A 23,365-nucleotide genomic window follows, 5' to 3' on the forward strand; every position below is an offset into this window, starting at 1 on the left:
GTTTTACTATAAAAAGCAGGACAAGACCATGCACCCCACACTGAAATTCCCTGCTCATTCATTAATAACACTCAACATTGAGAAGTTTTTCTCTCCTGTACTCTTTCCTATCTGTCTGCAAGGGTTTTAACACACCTTATAGTGGAAATGGACAGATTCCCAGCCCATGCAACTACTAAAAAAGTAAGTTTTATAAAACGCTATTTAGCTGTACCCATGGCTCCTCTGCATGAAGGCTTACGTGCCATCTCCACCATCTAAATTCATACACATCTTTTCCTACCCATCTGTTCCTGTTTGGCCTTCCTCCAGTAGTCATGCTAAAAGTATGACTCTGAACCTGCGAAAGCAGTGAGTAGGCACCACTGCTGTGCTCACCACCTAGCATGGAGCAAGAGACAGTTGCCCAAGCACCTGCCAAATCTGAGTGCCTCACTGGAGGATGTCACCCAGCCACACTCCAGCATTTCTCCTCCCTCCACATGCTCCCTGGCTCTGATGCCAGATGCCTCTGCTCTATCTTGCAAGTATACTCTTAGTCCAATCCCTCCTTCAGTGTCATCTGAGGATGCTTTTTTACATATTAGAAGCTAAGAGCTTGACCCAGAATAAGGATATAAGATGATGGCATTTGTCTTCCAGGGTGAGAGAAGGAAAGGATACATTTAAAGTCCAAATGTCATTTAGTCCAGAAAATAGCCATACTGGTATTTTTTAAAATTGTTTTTAAGAAAACAAACATTACTTACTGCCAGATACAGACAGTAATACTGTTAACAAGGAGTGATATTTAAAAAGACATCATTTATACAATAATTTCTTATGCAAGGGCCCTTGGGGTGACTGTGACTATGTGAAGCTGGTGAACAGCTTCTTTGTGGGAATATATTCCATCTTTGCCCCATTTTTCTCTTGTGTAACCAACACCTAAAACCTGTGTTCCTCTTACTCCTTTGCCCTGTAAAGCCTTGCTGCCTAGTTCCTCAAACTGAAGAGACACAAAAAGATTCACCAATGTTCTGCTGCTTCTCATTGTCCAAGTTGCACTGGTTCTCATTGTCCAACACATTTGGGTATATTTCCCAATAGTGTCTTCGGGCAGGGACACCTTCCACTAGATCAGGTTCCTCAAAGCCCTATCCAGCCTGGCCTTGAACACTTCCAGTGATGGAGCAGCCAAAGCTTCTCTGGGCAAATTGTGCCAGTGTCTCACCACCCTCACCTTCTTCATTATATCCAATATCTAAATCTCCCCTCTTTCAGTTTATTGTCACTACATAACCTTGTAAAAAGTCCTTCTCCAGCTTTCTTGTAGGCCCCTTTTCTCTAAGGTTTCTCTGGAGCCTTCTCTTCTCCAAGCCAAACAACCCCAACTCTCTCAGCCTGTCTTCATAGGAGAAGAGGCATAGACAGGCTCCAGCCCTCTATTCATCTTCATGACCCTCTTCTGGACTAATTCCAACAGGTCCACATGGTAATGCATGTTATGCCATCTCTGGTCTTGTGCGGGAAAGTCAAGGGGCTTTTAAATGAAGTCCCTTGAAAGGTACAGAAGGGTATAGAAGAGTTGGTGCTCAATATTTTTTTGTGGAAAATCAAGAATAAAGTCAGAAAGTAGAAGAGGACAACACAAAAAGCTAGACAGTGAGAACTATCATGCTATTCATCTTGAGGAATGTTCTGTCAGGAAGGGGTGCAACTCTGTTCTTAGTCCTCCATAAACACATATATGGTCTAAGATTGCAGAATTTTTGGCTGGAACTATGAATCAGAAAACATTTTACCATTGTTTAATTATACAATCCAAAACCAAAATAATTTGAGGTAAGAAACCAAATCTGTATCTGAATACCCCTAGAATTTGGTTTAGATCATTACTGACTCTGATTCACACATGACAAGTCTTCAGAAAGTACATCATGTAAAATCCTAAACTTGAGATTATGTATGTGAAACAGCAATCTCAGGAAGAGCAAGTAAAAGACTTAAACTGTAGAAATGAGGTTAGCCAGTGACCAAGCAGGACCTGGTCACCTGGGAAATGCAAATTCCTGCATCTGCGCATCCGAAAAGTCAAGGAGCTGAGTATCTGGAAAACAGCTCCTGGTGGACCAGTTGACTGTGAGTCAGTAATGTATTTTTGGGGCAAAAAAGGCCAACAAAACTGCCACCAGGTTATTGGAGGTGATCCTTCTCCTCTGCCATGGTGAGGCCACACCTGAAGTGCTGTACCAGTTCTGGGCTCCTTAGTACAAAAGAGACATGCAAAAACTAAAGGAAGTCCTGCAAAGGTTCACAAAGATGATTAAGAGACTGAAGCATCTTTCATACGAGGAGAGGCTGAGAAAGCTGGGACTGTTTCTCCTGGAGAACAGAAGGCTTAGGGTGACCTTATTAGTGTATAAATGTCTGATGGGGACATGGGAAGTAGGGGGAGACAGACTCTTTTCAGTGATATCCAGTCATAGGAAAAGAGGCATTAGGAACAAAACAATGGGCATAATACAGGAAATTCCATTTAAACATTAGAAATGTTGGATTTTTTTTTTACTGTAAGGGTGGTCAAACACTGGAAGAGATTGACCAGAGAGTTGTGGAGTCTCCATCTATGGAGACATTCAAAGCCCAGCTGGATATAGCCCCGAGAAACCTGCTCTAGGCCTAACCTGCTTCGAGCAGGTAGATTGGACTATATCTCCAGAAGTTCCTTCCAGCCATAACTATTTTGTGATTCTGTAATTCTACATATGGAGAGAGAAAGTCTTTAAGAAAATGTCCATTTCGGAGACAGTAGATATGTTCTGAATATGATTTTAGGTAGGCTTAGAAATTGTCAGGATGGTTTGAGGGTAGGGGTTAACTATACATATTATATTTATATATTAGAATACATGTTAGCATACCAGAAATATATTCCAATATAAATCTCTATATTCTTAAATAAAAGAATGGGTTATCTGAGAATATAACTTGGTTGGTAGTTTAGAGATTTGAGCAAAAATCTCAGATTAGAATTGCAAAAATTCAAGTCTAAACTGATGACGTATCAGTTAATCAAAGCAATATTATCTAACAATGATAATGAGTATTTAGACATGTAAGATTTAGAAGAAAACAAGAAATACTCTGTATAGAGTATTCTTGCCTGGAAAAAAACAGTGCTGAAGTAAAAAAGCCAGTCTCCATCATGCAACTGCTTAGTTTTCTAACACCCTCTGACATTTCCTCTGAGTTGTCTTTTGTACATTATTGTTTCCTATTAACATTTGCAAAGCTGTCTGGTTGTAAATCTCTAAATGCTTCTTGAGTCTTTCATTTGTGGTAATTCCCAAGCAAAACCTTGACAAAGATTAGGTAGCACGAATACTGTGATCACTGCTTGCAGCATTGACCTCAAATGTCTTCCAGTTTTCTTGTGCTTCACCATCAATGTTCTTTTCACCTGTTATGCGGCACAGTCCTAGTTCTTTACACTACGGACTGTATTTGTCTACCCCAGCTGATGGTAGGCACATCTCTGTCCACAAGACAAGACCAAGATGCTACTTAGACAGTAAAATTAACAAAAATTATAATATTTATTAAACAGTCGGATGTAACTAATTTAATATTATTCAAAGGTTGTCTCCTCTAGGAGTGCTCAGCTCAGGGATTCCTTACAGAGAAAAAAATGCTAACTATCATCTTATAAGGGCTGTTGAAGCCCTTTCATGTGACTCATGAGAACCTGTTGAAAATAAAGGCTACACTTTTAGTTTCATATGGACAATTTACACATTAATCCTAAATTGCTCATCCATTACATAAAGTGTATGAGCACCTGCTCTGTCCCTCCCATCTAAGCACTGCTTGGTACACTACATCAGACTGTAGTAGCAGAACTGAGCTGGTTGATATTACATAAGTTTTTGCAAAAGCTTGTCATCCATTGGTGTATCTTGTGTCTTCATCTGAAATTTTAAAATTATTTATGTTCAAGTCTGTATTGGAGACTCTTACAGAGGCAGGCAATCTAACAAAACTGTCCACTGTTCACAGTCAGGATACATTCACATCACCTCTTTGTTCTGTTATCTCTAGTAGCTAACTTTAATAGTTGGGAATCTGAGCCTCATTCAACTCTCTGACCACTTAACATTTTCGGTTTAACTGGCTGCATAAAAGATCGTGGCAGACAATAAGCTCACCTGATGCAAACCCGTGGAAATTGTTTAAACTGTGATCTTTAGCATAGCTAAGGCAATTCAGGATGGCTGAGCTTCTGTCCCTGCCATTATATTGAACTGTGCATTGTGTATACTCCAGCTTCTTTGTTTAAAAAACAGGAAAGTCTTCTGCTACTGCAGAAAAGTCAATGGATGTTTTGTGAAAAATCTACAGGAGGATATAGTCCTAAAGCATTTTGCAGCTGTTTACTATGTGTTTTCTTTTTCGTCCCAAGATTGTGCTTACAAACACCAGTCAAATAGTATTATTGCTATAATTGAGATATCTGTTAAAACAGTACAAACAAAAAGCACCACAATAGAAATTAAAATGATAAAACTATTCTACTCAATGGTAGAAGGACAAACAAAAGGTTTTATAAACAGATAAGGATCAGGAGGATTTTGAGGGAGACTCTAGTCTCTTAGTGTGATGGATGGAGGCAAGTTGATGACAGATGAGGCACAGAGTGCTGCAAAGCTAAAAGATTTCTTTGTCTCGAGTATGCTCACTAGGGAGGAAGAGGGAAACATGCCAGAATCAGAAAGAAGTTTCCTGGAGGCAGAAAATGAAAAATTAATGAAATGAAGAGTGACACTAGAATAAGTAAAAAGGAATCAGTCGGAAAAGGCATGAACAATTCTAGGATTGGATGGCCTGTATCCCAGCACTCAGAAATACACTGTATTTATACATTTTAACTAAGTTGGGAACTGAATTTATTACCACGGCAAATGACTTACCACACTTACCAGAGTTCATTAGGGGTTGAGGAATGGGTAGAAAGAGACTTGACGGTAAAAGACTTTGGAATGATGTGGGTTAGGGTACAAAGAGCAGAGAGCTCTGAAATAAGACAGACTCTGAGGACTGGCTGTGCACTGAGTGTCTAAATGAAGGTAAAACTTTGTAGATTAAGAGTTTGTGTACATAGACATGTGAATAACAGTTCTAACACTTCAATTTAAGATAGGTTTCAGATAACTGTTATCAAATTTAAAACTTATTGCCTGGGTTTAAAATCCTTACTCAGAGAAGTATTGTATGCATACATATGTATGCACTATTTTGCATTATTCTGAGTTTAATTGTAATTAGGTTGATGTACTAGTAAGTTTCTAAATCAAGATTCACATAGCACAAACTGAGATATGTATAAAGGTATGGACAGTTATTACCAGGCTCACAATATACCAAAGAAATATAGAAAACTCCATATTTGAATGAGTGGCTTAAATTAATAAAGACAGGAGGGCTGGGCTGAAAATTTATGGTAGCTGGACATAACAGGCTAAATATAAACAGTCATTATAAAATCATAGAATCATAGAATTAACGAAGTTGGAAGAGACCTTTAAGATCATCAAGTCCAATCTCTACCTCAGGACTGCCAAGACCACCATTAAACCATATCACTGAGGGCCTCATCTACACAGTTTTTGAACACTTCCAGGGATGGTGATTCCACCACTTCCCTGGAGGCCTGTTCCAATGCCTGATCATCCCCTCAGTGAAGAAATTTTTCCTAATATCCAATCTAAACCTCCCCTGGTGCAGTTTGAGGCCATTGCCTCTTGTACTATCGCTTGTTACTTGGGAAAAGATGTTGATATTTAAACAATTTACAAAAATACATGCAGTTACCTAAAGAGAGCAGTTCGTTAATGACATAAGGACCAGGAAGAAAATAATTTACACCAGGGATCACAGCATTTCACACTACCTTACAACCAGGATTTTGAAAGTAAAATCAAATTTCTAGAGCTATGAAATGCTATACAAAAAAGTTTGCCATAAAAATGTTAAAACCACATACATAGCCAAACAGAATTTACACTATATAGGTCACACTCAGGATTTGTTAAATCTCATAGCTCAATGTGCGTATTTTATACTACGAATGGGAAGCCACAGTGAGATGTGGAACATCCTCATGCTAACAGTGACAGAAAACTATAAGCATCCACTGAACAAATATACTTTTTACTGAAGTCAATTAAGCAATTTGTATAAATTTGTATCCGTTAATAAATACAAATAATTATAAATTCAGTGTAGCACCTTGCTTCTCAAATGGCACTGTTGATCTCACAGCATTGTATAACTATTCTAGCTACTCAAAAAAGTAAAGATGCAACAAGCTGAGATATTATGACAGAAAAATAGGGATAAAGGAAGATAAAATACTCTCAGATAGGAATAGGATTACAGAAATGAATCATGTGCAATTCACTAGTGTTAATTAATTCAACATTGATGATGTTTTTTAAAAACCATACTGAGGCAATAAAGAAACATTGATCTCAATTTCTACAGACCAAATCTGATAACGTTAAAATAAAAATTATGGAAGATGATAGAATGAAAATAATCTATATTAGTCTGCATATTGCTACAGTGTACACAAAAAAAATAATGCTCTGTTGCCTGCAATCACAATGCATACTAATTCATTAATATTAACTAAGTCTTAATTTTTGCTTGTGGGAAAAGATATTCTCAGAAGTGAAACAAACTTTTTCACTACCGCATCTCATACTGCATCCCCTCCCCCAGCTGTTCATTACCATGCCCAATATCCATTTTATGCTTACTCATCAGCACCCAAAAAGTGCACAATTCCCTCACCTTTTGAAGTATTGAGGGATATTACTTCTTTTCATGTATACATGTTGGCATGTTTTTATTTCAGGGAGTATGGCCAGAGAAACAGGCCCTGCACTAGACACAGAGTTGCAAAGGTTTGTGACAGTCTTTATTAGGAGTTCGCTGCACAGTTCACGGTTAGCCCTGGAGAAGGTTCCCTCTCTCCTACCAACCAGCAACCACATTGCTTGTAGAGTTACTTTGTGCCAGAACTGCTCAATATAACAGCAGAGTCGAAGTGTAAGATGAGAATGTGTGGCACCTAGCCTTGCATTTAAATTCACCAGGCAATCCCTCCTATTCACCAGAGACAGCCAAGAGAGAAGCTAGTAGTAACCGCTAAAACATGCCAGCTGTTTATTTGGCTTTCTTCCCTCACAGATTACTAAACAGTACAGACTGAAACAAAGGATTAGGAATGCTCATGATTTCATTTTGCTAGAAATAGCACAAGTAGAAGGAAATATCCTGTATTATAAATTAAGTATAGCATTTTTTTCTACCTATTTCAACAAGAACAAAGCCATGTCAGTTAAACAAAATTAATGCAAAAAAAAAAAAAAAGGAAATGTCTGGGATTTTTCAGAAGAAAGAAAAAGCTTTCACAATCTGATTCTAAGTAATCACCATATCACTCTAACTGCAACAGGATATTTGGGTTCTTAAACCTTGTTTTCAAGATGCAATTGAACAGGGTGCTAGATAATCTCATTGAGGCTCCCTTTCCCGCAAAAGGCTGGACCAGATGATCTCCTGAGGTCCTTTCTAGCCTCCGCAGTTCTCTGATGATTGAACTATTATTTTTAACACTGCTTTCTAACTGGGTTATCTTACTTTTTTTTGCTTCTTAACAAGTTTAAAAGCAGCACACTGGAATTATACGATAACTATCAGTGCAGACTGAATTTCTTCATCAAGTAGTGGGGAGTGTATAATCTTGTGCATTGGACTGATCATGCAACTAGCTGCTGCTTTAGGCAGGCACTTCAGGTAATTGCCCATCATAAAAACTCTTACACTGATTGCACACTAGAAAGAGGAGGCAACTGGTTTCCCATTCTCTCATTTGCTGATATTAGCTTTATGTTACTACCACCAGCACTATGTGTAATGCATGACTCTTTACAACTTTGTTTACATGGCACAAAATATAATTTGTTTACTACAGAAATCTGAACTAAGCTTTAAATGTTCACTGAGAACTGAAACAATACAAAAAGCAAAACCCCATTTCCTCATAACAAATAGGGTTAGAAGTTTGCTACAGGCCACCCAATCAGGAAGACTCTGTGGATGAAGCTCTCCACAGATGGATAGGAGCAGCCTCATGCTTGCAGGCCCTCATTCTCATGGGGGACTTCAACCACCGCGCTATCTGTTGGAAGGACAATATGGCCTGGCACAAGCAATCCAGGAGGTTCCTTAATCATGTGGAAGACAACTTCCTCTTGCAAGTAATAGAGGCGCCAACAAGGAGAGGTGCCATGCTTGACCTCGTGCTCACCAACAGGGAGGGGCTGGTTGGGAATGTGATCCTCCAAGGTAGCCTTGGCTGCAGTGATCACGAGATGGTGGAGTTCAAGATCCTCAGGACAGTGAGAAGAGCATGCAGCAAGCTCACTGCCCTGGACTTCAAGAAAGCAGACTTTGGCCTCTTCAGGAACCTGCTCAGTGAGGTTCCATGGAAAAAAGCCCTAGCGGGCAGGGGGGGCTGAGGCTGCTGGTTGATATTCAAGGATTACCTGCTCCAAGCTCAGGAGTGTAGCATCCCAATAAGAAGGAAATGGGGCAAGAAGGCCAGAAGGCCTCCATGGATGGGTAAGGAGCTGCTGAGAAAATTCAGAAGGAAAAAAGAAGCTTATAGAAGGAGCAAGCGAGGACAGGTGGCCTGGGAAGAATACAAGGACATTATCTGGGAAGGTAGGGACCAGGTCAGGAAAGCTATGGCCCAGTTAGAATTGAGTCTTGCCGGGAATGTCAAAAATAACAGGAAGAGGTTCTATAGATATCATAGAATCATAGAATGGTTAGGGTTGGAAAGGACCTTAAGATCGTCTAGTTCCAAACCCCCTGCCATGGGCTGGGACACCTCACATTGGACCATGTCTCCCAAGGCTCTGTCCAACCTGGCCTTGAACACTTCCAGGGATGGAGCATTTACTATTTCTTGGTGTCCTAAATGAAAAAGATGTACAGATTTTAAAGAAACAATTGTGAGCAGAAGCTTTTGCTTTCTAATTGAAGTAGAGATGCCACTGGAACACAGCTTTTCTTCACAGTGTTGTAATTAAAGCTGCTCCTTACACGTTTATGTATGTGCATGAGTGGTCCAAACACCTACATCTATGTGATCAAAACACTGAAATAAAGCCAGCTGTGATGTTTAGCATTTTAATAAATGTAAATATACATAAAAATGGTAAGGTAGCAAGTAATCAATCCACTGGTCACTATCCACAGAACAGATAAAGCAAAGACCATGTCAAAAAGTATTATCTCACTTAACCTTGAATGATACAACCTTGAATGATACAAAGGCTTTCAATTCTCAGCCTTTTTCCTGGTATTGCCAAAAGCAATGTCCATTATAGCCACTGATGTTTCATGAAAATGTTTCCTCCGACTATAAAAATGTAGAGAATGTTTTTTAAACTGTACTGCTGACACATAAAGCAAAGTGCTCCACAGCCTACTACACCAAACATCACACCTCTTAGTTTTTTGATACTGCTAGCATTTATTGACCAAATGAAAGTATCTGTAAGATAGAAGACTCTAACCTCAGCATTCTATATGCCACTGAGTATAAAGGAGTCCTAAGGCACTGAGCTCAAATACAGATATTTAAGTTGTAGAAGAGGCAAATCAACCTGCATGTGTCTTTTAGCACCTATCTCAAAGGAATGTTAACTCGAATTCCACTTTTTACACTGCTGAGGCTTTTCATGTCACCTCAACATGCAAGCACAGCAAAGAATACAATTCCAAAATGAATTCAGGTATACACAATTCTTACACTGAAGTGTGTACAATTCTGTCTTCTCTAAATGTAACCACCTGACAGAGTTCAGGACAGCTGCTACACTACATTCCTTGGGCTGTTTTCCCTATACGTAAACAAAACCAATACAAATTAAATATGTTGTATAACACAGTAATGTGCTTAGCTATTAACACTTCTCTAAGAGATGTAAAAAATCTTCAATTTACCTATGTTCAATTAACACAAAGAATATAGAAAATGAAGCATTTACAAGGCAGTAGATCATATCGACTTGATGTGTCACTGTACTGACTTAATGTGTCGTTATACTGAGCTCTTATGTCACACATGCAGGGTTATATCTCATATCTCATATCCATACAATTCTGAGCACATTTGCAGACACAATACAATTTTCTTGGAGATGAATACTTAGGTACGCAGCTGACAATCTTACCAGTAGTGTACAAGTGAGAAACATGAAGGAAGATGCTTGCAGGTAAGACGTGGCCCATAGCAGGTGAGAGCAGAGGCTAACATAAATTTTGCTTTGCCAGGGAACAATTGCAGCCAAAAAAACCTCCAAAAAACCTGGATTAGTTTTAACCCTGAACTGATCTCATCTTCTAGAAAACAAAACAAACCAACCAAACAAAACAAAACAACCAACAAAACAAAAACAAACAAACAAAAAAAAAAAAAAAAGCAAAACCCAACAACAAACCAAAAAACAAACAAAGGAAAAAAAAAAAAAAGAAAAGAGAAAAAAATGAAAAAGAAAAACCCCCACAGAACTCAGGAGCAAGGTCTCTGTATTAAAATTACAAAAAATATGTCTTGGAGAGGAGCAGTAGAACATCTCAGTTCCATCTGTAGGCCCAGCTCCTACTCAAAATGCCACAAGATGGCTCTGGTGGGTTTGGAAGCGTCCCCTGATCACCACTTAGACCTGTGGATGACTTTGGGCTGTTAGGCTTAGCTGGAACAGCAGGCTGGCACACTGAGGGCAGGCAGGGCCAAACAGGCAGCCATTCGCTGCAGTCCTTGCGTGGCTTGTGATGAATATACTGTTTGTTCAGTAACTGTGATATATAGTAGATTAATATATTAGTTTAATGCAAAATACGTTGATCTAAAATGAGGGCAGAGAGGATAAGACTATCTCAACGTATTTGGTGCACTCAGGGACACAAGAAAACGCTGAGAGTGCAGCTACCTTGAAGCAACAACAGTGAAATTCATAGAAAATTATACAGATACTTAAATGATATTCATGTTTTCCCTGCCCTGGACCATTAGGATCCTCCTCCATGTCACTCCAACTGACAAGCCTCTTGGACTAGATTCAACTTGCCTCCTTGGACCTTACAGGGAGATGTTTCTCACAGTAGACTGTCATGATCTCCACAGCATGGCACATTTTTCTAATGAACATTAATCAGCTTTGAAACAGCTAACACTACTGAAATGTAAATTATGCCTATTTGAACTGAGCTGAATACAACAGAATCCACTTATTTGGCTATTGTTGAAAGCTCCCCTCCAAGACTGAGCCAGCATCACTTCAGTCACACCTGGTTAATAGTTGAAAGTTACCTTTGTAAGCACTTTTGGAAGAGAAAATTTAGTTTCTGCTACCTATGGTTGGATCTTAGAGATGAGAATACACAGTGCCTCCTTTACCAGCTCAATCTTCATTTAACAGTCTCTCATTCCAAGAGAAGTTGACTGTATCCAACAACAAATGCACAAATTCCGTTTATTGCTCAACAGTGGTAAAACACAAAAGACCTTACCCCTTCCTATTGTGGAGCATGTTTTACATCTGTTCAAAATTGCTGTGCCTGTTATGTGACTTGTCTCTTCAGATAGCAATTTATTTGTTCAGGTACCATTTTTCACTCTGTGTCCACACAGCACAATAGCATACCCATCTCAGTTAGGGCATCAATGTGTTACTACTGTACATCTAATAAAGAGTTGAATATATATTCGCTACATTTTGAAGAACAGTAATTATATTTTTTTCATAAAGCTATACCTTTTCCTCTTTCAATAAAAATCCTCAATATTCAGCTGAGAAAGCAGGAAGTTATTTATGTCTCCCTGACATGGGAGCATAGCTTGGTCTCAGACGTCATTTAAAGCAGCCTCAAAGCTATTCAAAACTGTATCAGGCAGCTGCAGCCCTAGATCAATTGCAGTATAACTTCAGCCTTCTTCTCCCTGTCCTGGCTTCTTCAGGGATATGCTAGATGACCCGACTAGACTTCTTTCAGCTTGTACTCTGAGGAGTCTCTTAACTGCAGAAATCTGGGAAACTCCTTGTTCTTTTATAACACAGGAGTACTTCAGAGTTAGCAACAGACTTTCCAGAGTACTTATTAAGTAATAGAGCAGATACTGAAAACCAAGACTTGTGTGTGTGTCATAAATTTAAATTCAAATTTTGAAATATTTCAGCTTGTTCTGAAGGATATAAATAACGACGCTTCTAAAGAATTCAAATTAAAACACACAACAAAGCTATAAGTGTTTATACCTGTATTTCTATCTTACTACTTATTCACATTTTACTCCCTCAAAATCCATAAAACTACTGCACAAAAAACTGTTCTCACCTGATGGGAACTGTTATTTCCTCTTGTCACGACAGTAGAATTTCTGTGGTATATACAAAGACAAAATTCAAATATCCACAACAATAAAGTTATACTGGTCAGAAAAGCTTCTTCCCAACCATGAAAAGTCAACAGCCTGGCAGCATGGATTAACTGTGGATTAATATACATGGCTACAGTAACCCTTGGCTCCTAGTATTTTGAGTACACAGTGTTTGCAGTTACATATGTAAACATTGGCTACCTCCTTAGAGATTAGGTTTTATTCTTAAGAGGAGTATATATAAAAACGTGCTTTAGAAATATGTGTAGTAATCTATTGATGTTTAAAAATAAAATGCTGTACAGAATAGACTGGGCATCTGTTGTGGGTTAACGCTGGTAGGGAGTTCAGCCCCACGCAGCCACTCGCCCACTTCTCCCAGACGGATGGGGAGAGAACTGGAAGGGTCAAAGTTAGGGCAAGGTCTTGTGTCATGGAAAGGGCAGATCCCATGGCACCCACCATGGGGCAAGGTCCTACACTGCCCAGGGGTCAGGCTCCACGGTGCTGGGCCCATGAGCAGGGTGGAGGAGGCCTGACAACATCTTAGTAGCACTCCTTATTGAAGACTAAGCTTACTCAAACAGGTTTTTATCAGTTCATAAAGCAAAGCTTCTTTTCCTTTGATAATTCAAAATGACTAAAATCTCCTGAAGACACTGGCAATCAGAACCAGATATTTGTTGACAGCTGAATTTGTTTACTCCCTATTTAGTATCTGCTAATGGCAAATTGCTACAGATATAAGTCAGAAAGCATGAGGATGAAAACGTGCCTTCCACATCATAAGCTGCTGTTACCGGCACTATGGCAACTGAGAATTGCCATGAATAACATCATCAGGCTGTCACAAATGTGTTTTGCTTTCTTCCTTGTTGCCCACAACACATAACACAGACAAAGTGTCACATTAACAGACAAAGTTTGCACCTCTTTTTGCCACTGCAGACTGTTGCAGCGCTGACTTATCTGTCTCTTTCAACCCTTGATGCGTTCTTATTCTGGAATTATTTTCAAGACAGCAGGAAACATCAAAGAAGCAGGATTTGGCATGGCGGGGTTGGAAGGTAAGTCCAAAGGTACCTCTTTTCCAAGCTCACAAGGTCTCATATATCCTAAGTCACTCTTATGCCATATTTTATACTTGCAGAACACATAGGTTAAAGTTGTCTGTTAGGTCTAAATATACAATCCCATTAATGAATGAAATGGATTGGAAATAGGTTTTATAATGCTCTCTCTCATATTCTATTTTGAAAATGCAACTCCCTGTATTTTAATATTGGGTTAATATGCTGAATAATAATAATTTACATTTATATTGCAGCTTTCATCCTGCTAGATTGCAGAATGCTTCCAATTACATGCATACCACAGCACACAGAAGCAGCCACCTCTGTGGCAGGCATAAAGTAGGCAACAGCAAAAGAGAAAGGAACTTCAGGGCTTAGGACAATATGACCAACCCCTAGACTTCATCCACCAGCATAGTAACCTGGAGCCCACACAGAGCAGAATAACTTAGTTTTAAGATAACATTAGAAGTCCGTCCTGAAGCTACAAACTTAGTCTCCTTTTTAAAAACAGAAATCAGTCCTGCATAGAGACGAACCAGCATTTCCATTAAAAGTACCACCACTGAGGCACTCCATAAGAAAAAATAAAACCCACAAAAAAGTAGGTTACAAACAAACTCTATTAGATGCCTAAAAGCATAATGAAATATGTCATTCAATTATTACTCTCCTTTTTCAGGAGGAAGAGGATTGGAGGGGATGGAGGGGAACGTTTTCAGAGCAAGCTGATTTTAATCCAAACTAAAATTGGAACAGGTCCCAGTCAAGTGATCGGTCTGATTTCTATTCAGTTCTGCCAGCCCGAGTGGGTCCCAGTATCACTATTATGCCTGGTATCATGTGATTAGTCTCATTGAGAGAACATAGTTTACATGCTGAAAGCTGATGGTATGAAGCCTTTAGCGTACACCTGCTTTTTCTGGAAACATTTCAAAGATGTTTCTTTTGGTATGGGGGAGTAGCAAAGTGAAGCCCTGTTTAAAAGAAATGCCTTTTTAGAGAAATGTTCTTGTGACAGGAAAAGGTAGAAGCAATTTCACATGTTACTCTTTCAATTGGCATTAAGTTTTGATTTATTCAGTAGAAATTCCTCTTCATATAAGGCCATTCCCAGCTTTCTGGCCTCTGCTACAGCAGTCAGTTCCAAACACTAGCAGATAACCCTTGAAGTCAGAAACTAGAGATCCTTATACAGATGTAACTTGGAATTCATTTTTTATAGACTCTTATTATAATCTGGATGCCAGATTTTCAAGCGACCTTATCTCACATCTAATAAGTAAATGAAGATGTCAAAAGCTTCCAGCTACAGTGGTTGGAGTTTTTTAAATCAATCAAAGGTTCTGAGAGTTGCAGCTGCTCAGCTCTTTTAAAAAACTGGCCACAATTTATGGGACAGAGCCTGGGGTAAAATGCTTTTCTTATGGGGATAAATTCTCTCTGTCTGACTTAAAGTTACAATTAGTTGTAGACAATTTTAAAATGGCCATGATTATTGTTTGTTGTTGAGTCCTACAGCTGTTAATGTAGGTGTATTGCTGGAAAGGAAATTCTGTATTGCATGTTCTTACTGTAACTTGCTGCTGGCAGAGCAAGAGAGGGTAATGGTTATCATAAGCAGCAAAAAGCTAGAAGAAACTATCAATAAATTAAAGCAAAGAATCAAAATGTACAGAAAAACAAAGTACTAAAAAAAGAGTGTAAGCAACACTTTCCTCAATTACTTTCATCTGCATTTATTTAAAACTAAGATTTTGTGGCCTTTCTCTGTCCCACTTACCTTCTACCATCAAAATTGATAGAGAAGCTATCTTAAAAATATTTCCACAAACAGTCATGCAGGCAGACATTTTTTATGAGATTGGAGACCAGTGGAGTGCTTCCATGCAAGGACTCTATCTCCCATCGTCACAGAAACTTGCAGTAATGAAAGTGTTTGTTTCTAACTCTTCCACAAGTATGGTCTTCTAAGACAGACCAACCTGTTACCCTAAGAGGTTGGCTTGCCATGCAGTAAGGGTCACTGCACTTATGGCACTTGATGTGACCTTTTTCCTCCCACCTGATCAAATCATTCAATAACCACATCACAGGACTGGCATAAATTAAGAATGATATTTGGGAGATATTTCATTTACAATTTTAATGGACACACATATTGCGCATGTCTTTTAGAAATGAGAAACTCTAAAAAACTGCAAGACAATGTGAAGTTTCAAAGATTACTCTTTTTGCTTTCAATATTTCATTATCTTTTGGTGGTGCAATTGGAAAGCTTATAGCTTTTTCAGGGAGATAACCTGCCTGAAGACCACAGTAAAGCTAGGAAACCAGAAGTATGATGACAAAAAAAGCAAACTAAACTATCTATTTTCTATATAAAATGTGGACCTGCTCTCACCTCAGACAATGAATACAGTCCCAAAGAGACCGTTCCTAACTTCCTGAAGGAGCCATTCAAATGACCAAATACCCAGCAGATTTTCAAATGAAACCTCAACATGAACGGTGAAACCAGTTTCATTTAAACTTTAAAAAACTTACTCAGAGAAAGGAAGAACAGCACAAACCCATTTTGTAGATGCTATTAAACAAACATTAACAGAAATAGAACTAAAACAGAGTTTACTGAAACCCATGTATTACTGCCGTTATTTAAAAGGGGTTTGTAACAGAATTAACCATTATTTCTTACTCCTGTTATAAAGGTATTCAGGGACCAGTTTCCACTATCAGAAGAAATCTTGTATCATTGATTAAGAGTCCTTCTTGAATCTTTCAATTTCCAGCAAAGCTTCCTCTGACTTACAAAAAGCAGGTGTTTGATTTGAGAACACACTACTTCAGAAATCTTTCTATTTTAAGAATTTCAAGCCTGAAACAAATATGGCAGGTTTTAAAGCACAGTTCTAAATAGATTGTCAATTACTAATCACTAATATATTTCTAGTGAACATGCTCAGGACAGATATCCAGAGGGAAGAGAGGGCCCTAAATACTTTTTGCTTATTATTTAGGACCAGCAATTCCTCTCATTTTCCTCTTACTAAGTCACAGAGATTTGATTCCATACAGGTTAAGTTAAAATCTAAAAAGGATGACCATCTTACAGCCAAATTAATATAAACTTAATTTTCACAGTTTAATTATAAAAAATCATGTAGTGAAAAGAACACCAGCACTAAATTAGCTTATTCTGTATCTATGGGGTATCAAAGTCTCCGTGTCCTGCTTTTTAAATTTTCCATAAGCTTTCTACTAGCAGCAACAGACTCCAAGAAATAATTTCAAAGGAAATTATCTTCGTGCTTCCCAAAGTCTAAAACTATCTTTTAACCATTTTTTGAAACCATAATGCTATGGAATGCCGGTATCTACAGCTGTTCGTTATAACTGGTAAATTGTAGAAGTCATATATGCCATATAAAGCCTGCTTTTTAGCACCAGTGACAGATAAACCTTCAATTTGACATGGCTGTGACTGTGACAAATGACACACAAGTACATGCTTCACTGGCATCAACATCTAGATAAATTTGTCCTCACCTCAGTGAATGCAGAATCAGCGTAAGTATTTAGCTTGCTTGTAAAGACTTTAAAACAAGAAGAAAAAATGTAACAGTCAGGTTGTATTCTCTCCCTGTCTTTACCTCAATACACTCCAAAGTAATTTCTGTTTAGCTTCCTAAAAAAAAGTCACAATAAAAATGAAAGTTGTCTTCTAGGTTCTGCTTTGGGCTTTGGGTGACATGGTCTAGCGTGAGGTGTCCCTGCTCATGGCAGGGGGGGGTTGTAACTAGATTATCTTAAGATCCTTTCCAAATCCTAACCATTCTATGATTTGATGATTCTATGCCTCGCTATACTAAAATATATGCATTCTCAGAGGCAAAGTAAAGGTAATGAATATTCAAGCTGCAAAATTTTCTTCTGAACCATGAGGTCACAAATTCCAACAGCCTTTTTTTCTGATGAAGAATGTATATTTGAATCATTTGGTCATTACAACTTCATTTGATTGAATGGACTGTTGAAGTAGAAAGGTTCTGCTTAGAGCTGCCAAGTGCCTTATAGCTTTTGAAAAACGATAAAAGTAGTTGAAAAGTTCTTACGTATGTTTGCAATGTAAGCCTAGAGATGTCTGTCCTGGAAGCAAGAGGGGACTAAAAGGATAAAAAAGGCGCTACTGAGGAGTCATTGATGTTTCTAGAGGAACTGGTTAAACTTATTTCATACATCCATGGAAAATATTGGCTAATAAATAGTAGTTGCAATTCTGTGGAAGAGAACTGTCCGTAGGAAGTGAGGAAGCGAGAATAATAAAGACATTAAATTGCCACTGAATGTGTACTTTTCAAATACAATATGGAGATATGGCATAGTTGAACATTACAGTATTCGAGGTTTAGTATTTATTCCAGAACACTAATATTATTATGACATTCATACTGAAAAGATTATCCTTAATTCCCTTCACTCAACGGTTGGTCCTATAAAGATCCAGCTAATTGGCATCCAAACAGTTTAACAGTCACTGCTCTTGTTGGTTTTATTGTGCCAGCAGCTTCCCTTGCAGACATCATCTAGTAAACTATTATGCTAGTAAACTAAATAGGGCCAGGGCACTATGGCATGCAACTGTCCATATTATTTAATTGCTAGTACACTCCTTGGCATAGATTTGACTCATGGGAACTAGCACTCTTCCAGGCAACACCTAGGCACAGTTTGGAGGGTAAGGCAAGCCTGGGATCATTCCCAATATACAGTACAGACAAGGCTGACATGTTTTAGTGAAGAAGAAAGTTTAGCCACATGGATGTAAGCCATACTCTGTCACTTGGCCTCAGGGCCAGACAGAGAGCCAGAGCACTTTTTATTTACTTTGTATAGACACAGACATCGAGACCAATTTTCTTATATTATCATTATGACTCACTCTATTGAAGCCAAAGATTTATAGCACATGTGTAGAAGTCAGAGAATCATCATACTTCTTCGGTGTGTATTTTCGGGGAGTGAGGACACATATGAGATATGTGGCAATTATCTTCTTTTAGAAGTGGCTTAAATGGGGTTAAACCTACTTTACACTTGGCCACTAATAACAGCATCTGCTGTATTCTGATTTCTTGTCTCATCTTTTTAAATACCTCTAGATAAACTGATGCAGTTTAGAATGCAAAGATTCAGTCTTAGGACTGTGATTTTGATTGCTTAGCTCTAACATCACAAAACAGGCCACCAGAAGCTCACATTTGCCCTTTCCTTTTAATTTCCTGCTTCAGGATATCAAGGAGGTTTGTACCAATTTCATTCATATCAACTAGCAATACAGTCTTACAGTCTGCTCATGGATAAATGTGTACCAAACAGCCTTCTTGCTTTATGTGCAAAGAACTGGGGCATCGCTCCTTTGCCTGTCATATACTCTGCTCAGATCATGTAAAAGTGAGCAGTATCTGTTTGTTTGGCGTTCCCACACATCCATCAGAAAGCAAACACTTCACAGCCTCAGGATGCACAGCAGGTAGCCTTGAGCTGAACCTGAGCTTATGAGTATCTTTGATGTTTCCTCTCTGGAAAAAAAATCTGCCACCATGAGGAAAAATTCCCCACTCTATTACACCAACACATAGGGGTAGCTCCACTGGTTAGAAAAACTACACTTTAAGATAAGCAAAATAAAAACCAAGATCCAGAAATACTTTCTATAATGTTAAGACAAAATCAAACCTGAGCAGATAGAGTGGAACAAGAATTAGCCTTATACCTTTACTGTTGCTAGTGTGTCATGTATTATTATTTTCCTAACCCAGCAAAAATAAAACGATAACTTCTATGTAAGGATCTCTCCCTCTGTTTATATGCACATGAGTTACAAGTCACTCATTTAGGCTCGCTGAGATTTTCTTCTCAATGCTATTGGTATGTAGCTGTGATACTCTAATCCAGATCTGTACATTTTTACGCTTCGATGGTTTACTTGGCTTTCCATTCATCCTGTTTGAACTACCTGGCTCCTTTTCAGACTCAGAAGCCCTGCTGCTAACATGATACAGCAAGTTTACAATGGTGCAAATAAATATAATAGAGCTGGGAATTACATACTCTCTCCCTCATACAAAATCCCACCTCCCAATGACCTTTCTTTCACTCTCCTTCAGAGGCACGTAAACACAACTGCACGCAGTTAAGGCTCCTTACATAAACTCAACCAACTAAATAATTTGGCCCTTCAAGCACAAAGAAATTCTGCTGTCTTAACCTCTCTTTGCTGATTCCAGCAAGCAGACAGTCCTTCAGGATGCTTCGTGTTACCCTCTTCTCACACTACTCCACAGATCCCACCTGTTCCCAACAGTCCCTTTGGTCAAAGGCATATATATGTATATATATATGAAATCTCAGAGGGTAATTACTTCCTGTCTCTGCCTGCCCTGGCTCTTCCCAGCACAACCCACACGAACACAACATGCCTTCACAGAACGCTATACAGACCCTCCAGGACTATCCCATACTGACTCAACATGCCCACCATATGCTTTTCCCAGACCCAGCAGATACTTAAAGGCAGAAGGAGCTCCCACTTATCTAATGTATTTCTTCACTTGTCTATCCACCAGGTACACTTGACAGTCCTTCACTGAAGGTTGTATTCACTCTTTTCTTCTTTATCATCACCATTGATACCAGATAAATAAAGGGCGAAATAAAGATCAAAAGAGAGAAAAATGTAATAATAGACTTAGATCTAAAAAACACCAATTCACACCAAACAATTTTCCCCACCTTCTAAGATTTATATACACCTACACATAACACTCAAACCCTGCTTGAAGTATGTTGCACAAATACCAGAACAAACAAGAGTAGAAACATCCTGGAGCTAATCTGCTTTAATGATTCTGTACCATTTGGTTTTACTCTCATCAGTAATATGACCAACATATAAAATTCTGAAAAAGTTGGATGGCATAATAATGTAAAAACATTAGACTAACTAATTTAAACAAGGTAAAACTTTTTAATCTCCGGAAAAACAACTTCTTAAGCTAAAGTTGAATAAAGTCTGATCTTTCTTTCCTTGGTATAAATAAATAAGTTTCCAGTGGAAGTGGTAAGAAATTTGTGATTTCATGTTGGTTTTGGTATGCCATTTTAAGATGTTCTCCATATGTCATAATTTATCACAAAATTAAATGTAATTATAGATGAAACTCACATTTGCTTGAAGAAGAATTATGAAAAAAAAAGGAATAGGGAAAACATTGGTATGTTTAAAGGCTAATGTACTACAGTAAGGTTTACAAAAAATATGAAAAGTAAAAATACACTTAACATTCCTAAAGAATGGAGATTTTTGGATTGTTGTTATTACTTTCTTAAGAAGTAAGTTGGTTTTTCCATGACCAGAATGGAAAAAGTAAGTTTCCATTACGTTTGACAATTCAAACACATTAAGACCAGGAAATGACAGAGGTAAGATCATTCTTTTAAAAGGTTGGGAGGGGGTTGTTAGTTAAATATTTTCTGGTTTTCTCAGAAAATAAAAATCCCTAGAATTTGATCATATGGCCTCACATTGCCAAGACTGGTTACCTGCCAAACTGGAATCATTTGTGCCACTGCACTAATTACTATCATGCTAGCATATGAAGCAACTGATGGCAGCAGTAGGTTATTGTCCTCTAGGTATATCAGAACTAGAGCAGAATGAGGCAGAACAGAAAGGTTAAGGCAGCCAAATCCTGCCTGAAGACTCTGCAGCTGTCTCTGCCTCTGCTGCAGAGATCCCATGTCATGGCAGTCAGGTCATTTCAACCAGACACTGAGCAGGTGACACTAGCCATGTTCTTTACCTTTGGTTCCAAGCCTGGCACCACATGGCCCGATTGCCAGAAACAACAGGATCAGACACTCCTACCAAAGGCAACACAAACTCTGCTTTGAACATAATGAGTTCTGCATACATTGTGTTCTGAAAAATCTGGCATTATGAACTAACAACCCAAAATTACTGAATCTTATTATTTTTGTGCCTCAGTTTTCCATCAGAAACGCAGCTAATGCCACATTTTACCTTACCCAGCTACTGCAAGTAATCAGATACAACAGCAGCAAGCAAGAGAGCGAAACTAATAAGAAAATTAATAATTTTGTCTTCAGTGGAAGATTGGAGCAACTGTAGTTCCCTGGATCTTCCCTCTTGCCCTTCTTGAGGATGAGTGACACTGGCTTTCTTCCCGTCTCCAGGAACCTCCTCCAGTCACTGAGACCCAGCCATCGAGGATGGCTACACAATGACATAGCCATCTCCCCGAGCACTTGTGGTGGCATCCTGTCAGGATCCATGGACTTATGCATGTCCAGTTTGTTTAAGTGCTCCCTAACTCCCTTCTGCATTGAGGGTAAGCCTTCCTTGCTTCATCTGTTTAGACTGTAAACTAATGAAAGAACTGCATCCTCATAATCGTATCTTGTGCTTATGCTGAATAAATAATACAGAATAATATATCACTGAAGCTAAAATTAACGGTGCTTGGAATGTTCTCACTGCTGCAACTACACAAAGACCTGCCCTTAGGGAGCCAGTCATTTAGCTCAGAAGACTAATTTCTGTAGCAAAGTTTGCCAGATTTCACGGCTATATTTCATGAACAGGAAAAAGAAAAGGATCCTACTATTCCTACATCTTATTTATTATATTGCTGTTGTTGTGGTTGCAACATCTATGAATCTCATTAGGGATTAGAAACCCACTGCTCTAGGCATATATAATGCTATGGATTAGTGGAAGTCTTAAGCATATGTCATACATTCAGTGAAGAAAATACACACTCCAAAGAACTCACAATTCACAGGTTAGAGGAGGAATGACCAATGTATTCAACTAAAACCAAGAGAAAGCAAGTCACATGAGAATTACAACATTCACTTGTTCACAGGCTTAAAACCAAATAAATAGGTATTAAACTACTAAAAAAATCTGAGAGAGCAAGGAGTTCGGGAAAAATGAGAGACATCCATTGGAAAAAATGACTTAAAGGGGCTGTCAGGTGAGATGAAATGAAGGGGGAAAAGGATGGTTTGGCACGCTGTACAAAGAAAATATTTGGTGCATATAAGACAAGTATTTTTCAGATATAAATTTTCTTCTGCCTCACATAGACCTTTCCTCTAATAATGATGATAAATAAATGACATGAAAAAAGCTAGGCAGAAAATACATTTTATATAAGCTTCATACCCAGAAAACAGTCAGTCTAACATGTCCCCTGCAATTCATTCCTGCTTTCTCTTCCATTTAGTTTCTTGGTCATCTATTTTAAAGGCTGTTGTCACAACTGTGTTGATATTGGCAGCTTTACAGCTACGAAACCAGAAGTGTTATGGAAGATAGGCCTACAGCCTCAGGAGCAAAGGGATCAAGGGGTTGCTTGCTGACTGCTCCGCTCTCTGTCACTCCAGTGAAGAGTTCATTAAAGCCTTAGGGACCACCAGCCTTCTTGGAAGGAGGGTCATGACAATGGGAATTGCAGAAGTTGTGAACATAAGAACATTAGACATTTTAGTAAGAAGAAAAGGCTACCAGGCCAAACACACCTGTCTTTTTCGGTTTCTCTTGATTCTGTCATTTTCTTTTTTTCAGCACCTATCTCAGTAATCCCTTTCTTCAGAAACAAATATGCTTTTCTACATATTTTACAGTATTTGCTTACTTGTAAATCTGTTCTGGTTGTGTATTCCCACTTGCAGGCAAGAACTGCTCAGAATTCTTTAGCCTTTT

General features: G+C 38.6%; 1 protein-coding gene across 18 annotated transcripts in view; it reads right to left on the reverse strand.

Annotated features, from left to right (window-relative positions):
• The window catches only part of MYT1L (myelin transcription factor 1 like), a 301,101-nt gene that overhangs the window by 164,701 nt on the left and 113,035 nt on the right, over nucleotides 1-23,365 (reverse strand). For 3 of the 18 annotated variants that reach the window (XM_030489655.1, XM_030489656.1, XM_030489654.1), the window contains exon 3: nucleotides 12,457-12,499. The exons of the other annotated variants lie outside the window; for them this stretch is intronic. The gene's annotated coding sequence lies outside the window, so the exon portion shown is untranslated. The remainder of the gene's footprint in view (nucleotides 1-12,456; nucleotides 12,500-23,365) is intronic. 18 annotated transcript variants of the gene reach the window in all.

This window comes from Strigops habroptila, chromosome 6 (genome assembly GCF_004027225.2).
Source record: "Strigops habroptila isolate Jane chromosome 6, bStrHab1.2.pri, whole genome shotgun sequence".
Classification (NCBI taxonomy): Eukaryota; Metazoa; Chordata; class Aves; order Psittaciformes; family Psittacidae; genus Strigops; species Strigops habroptila.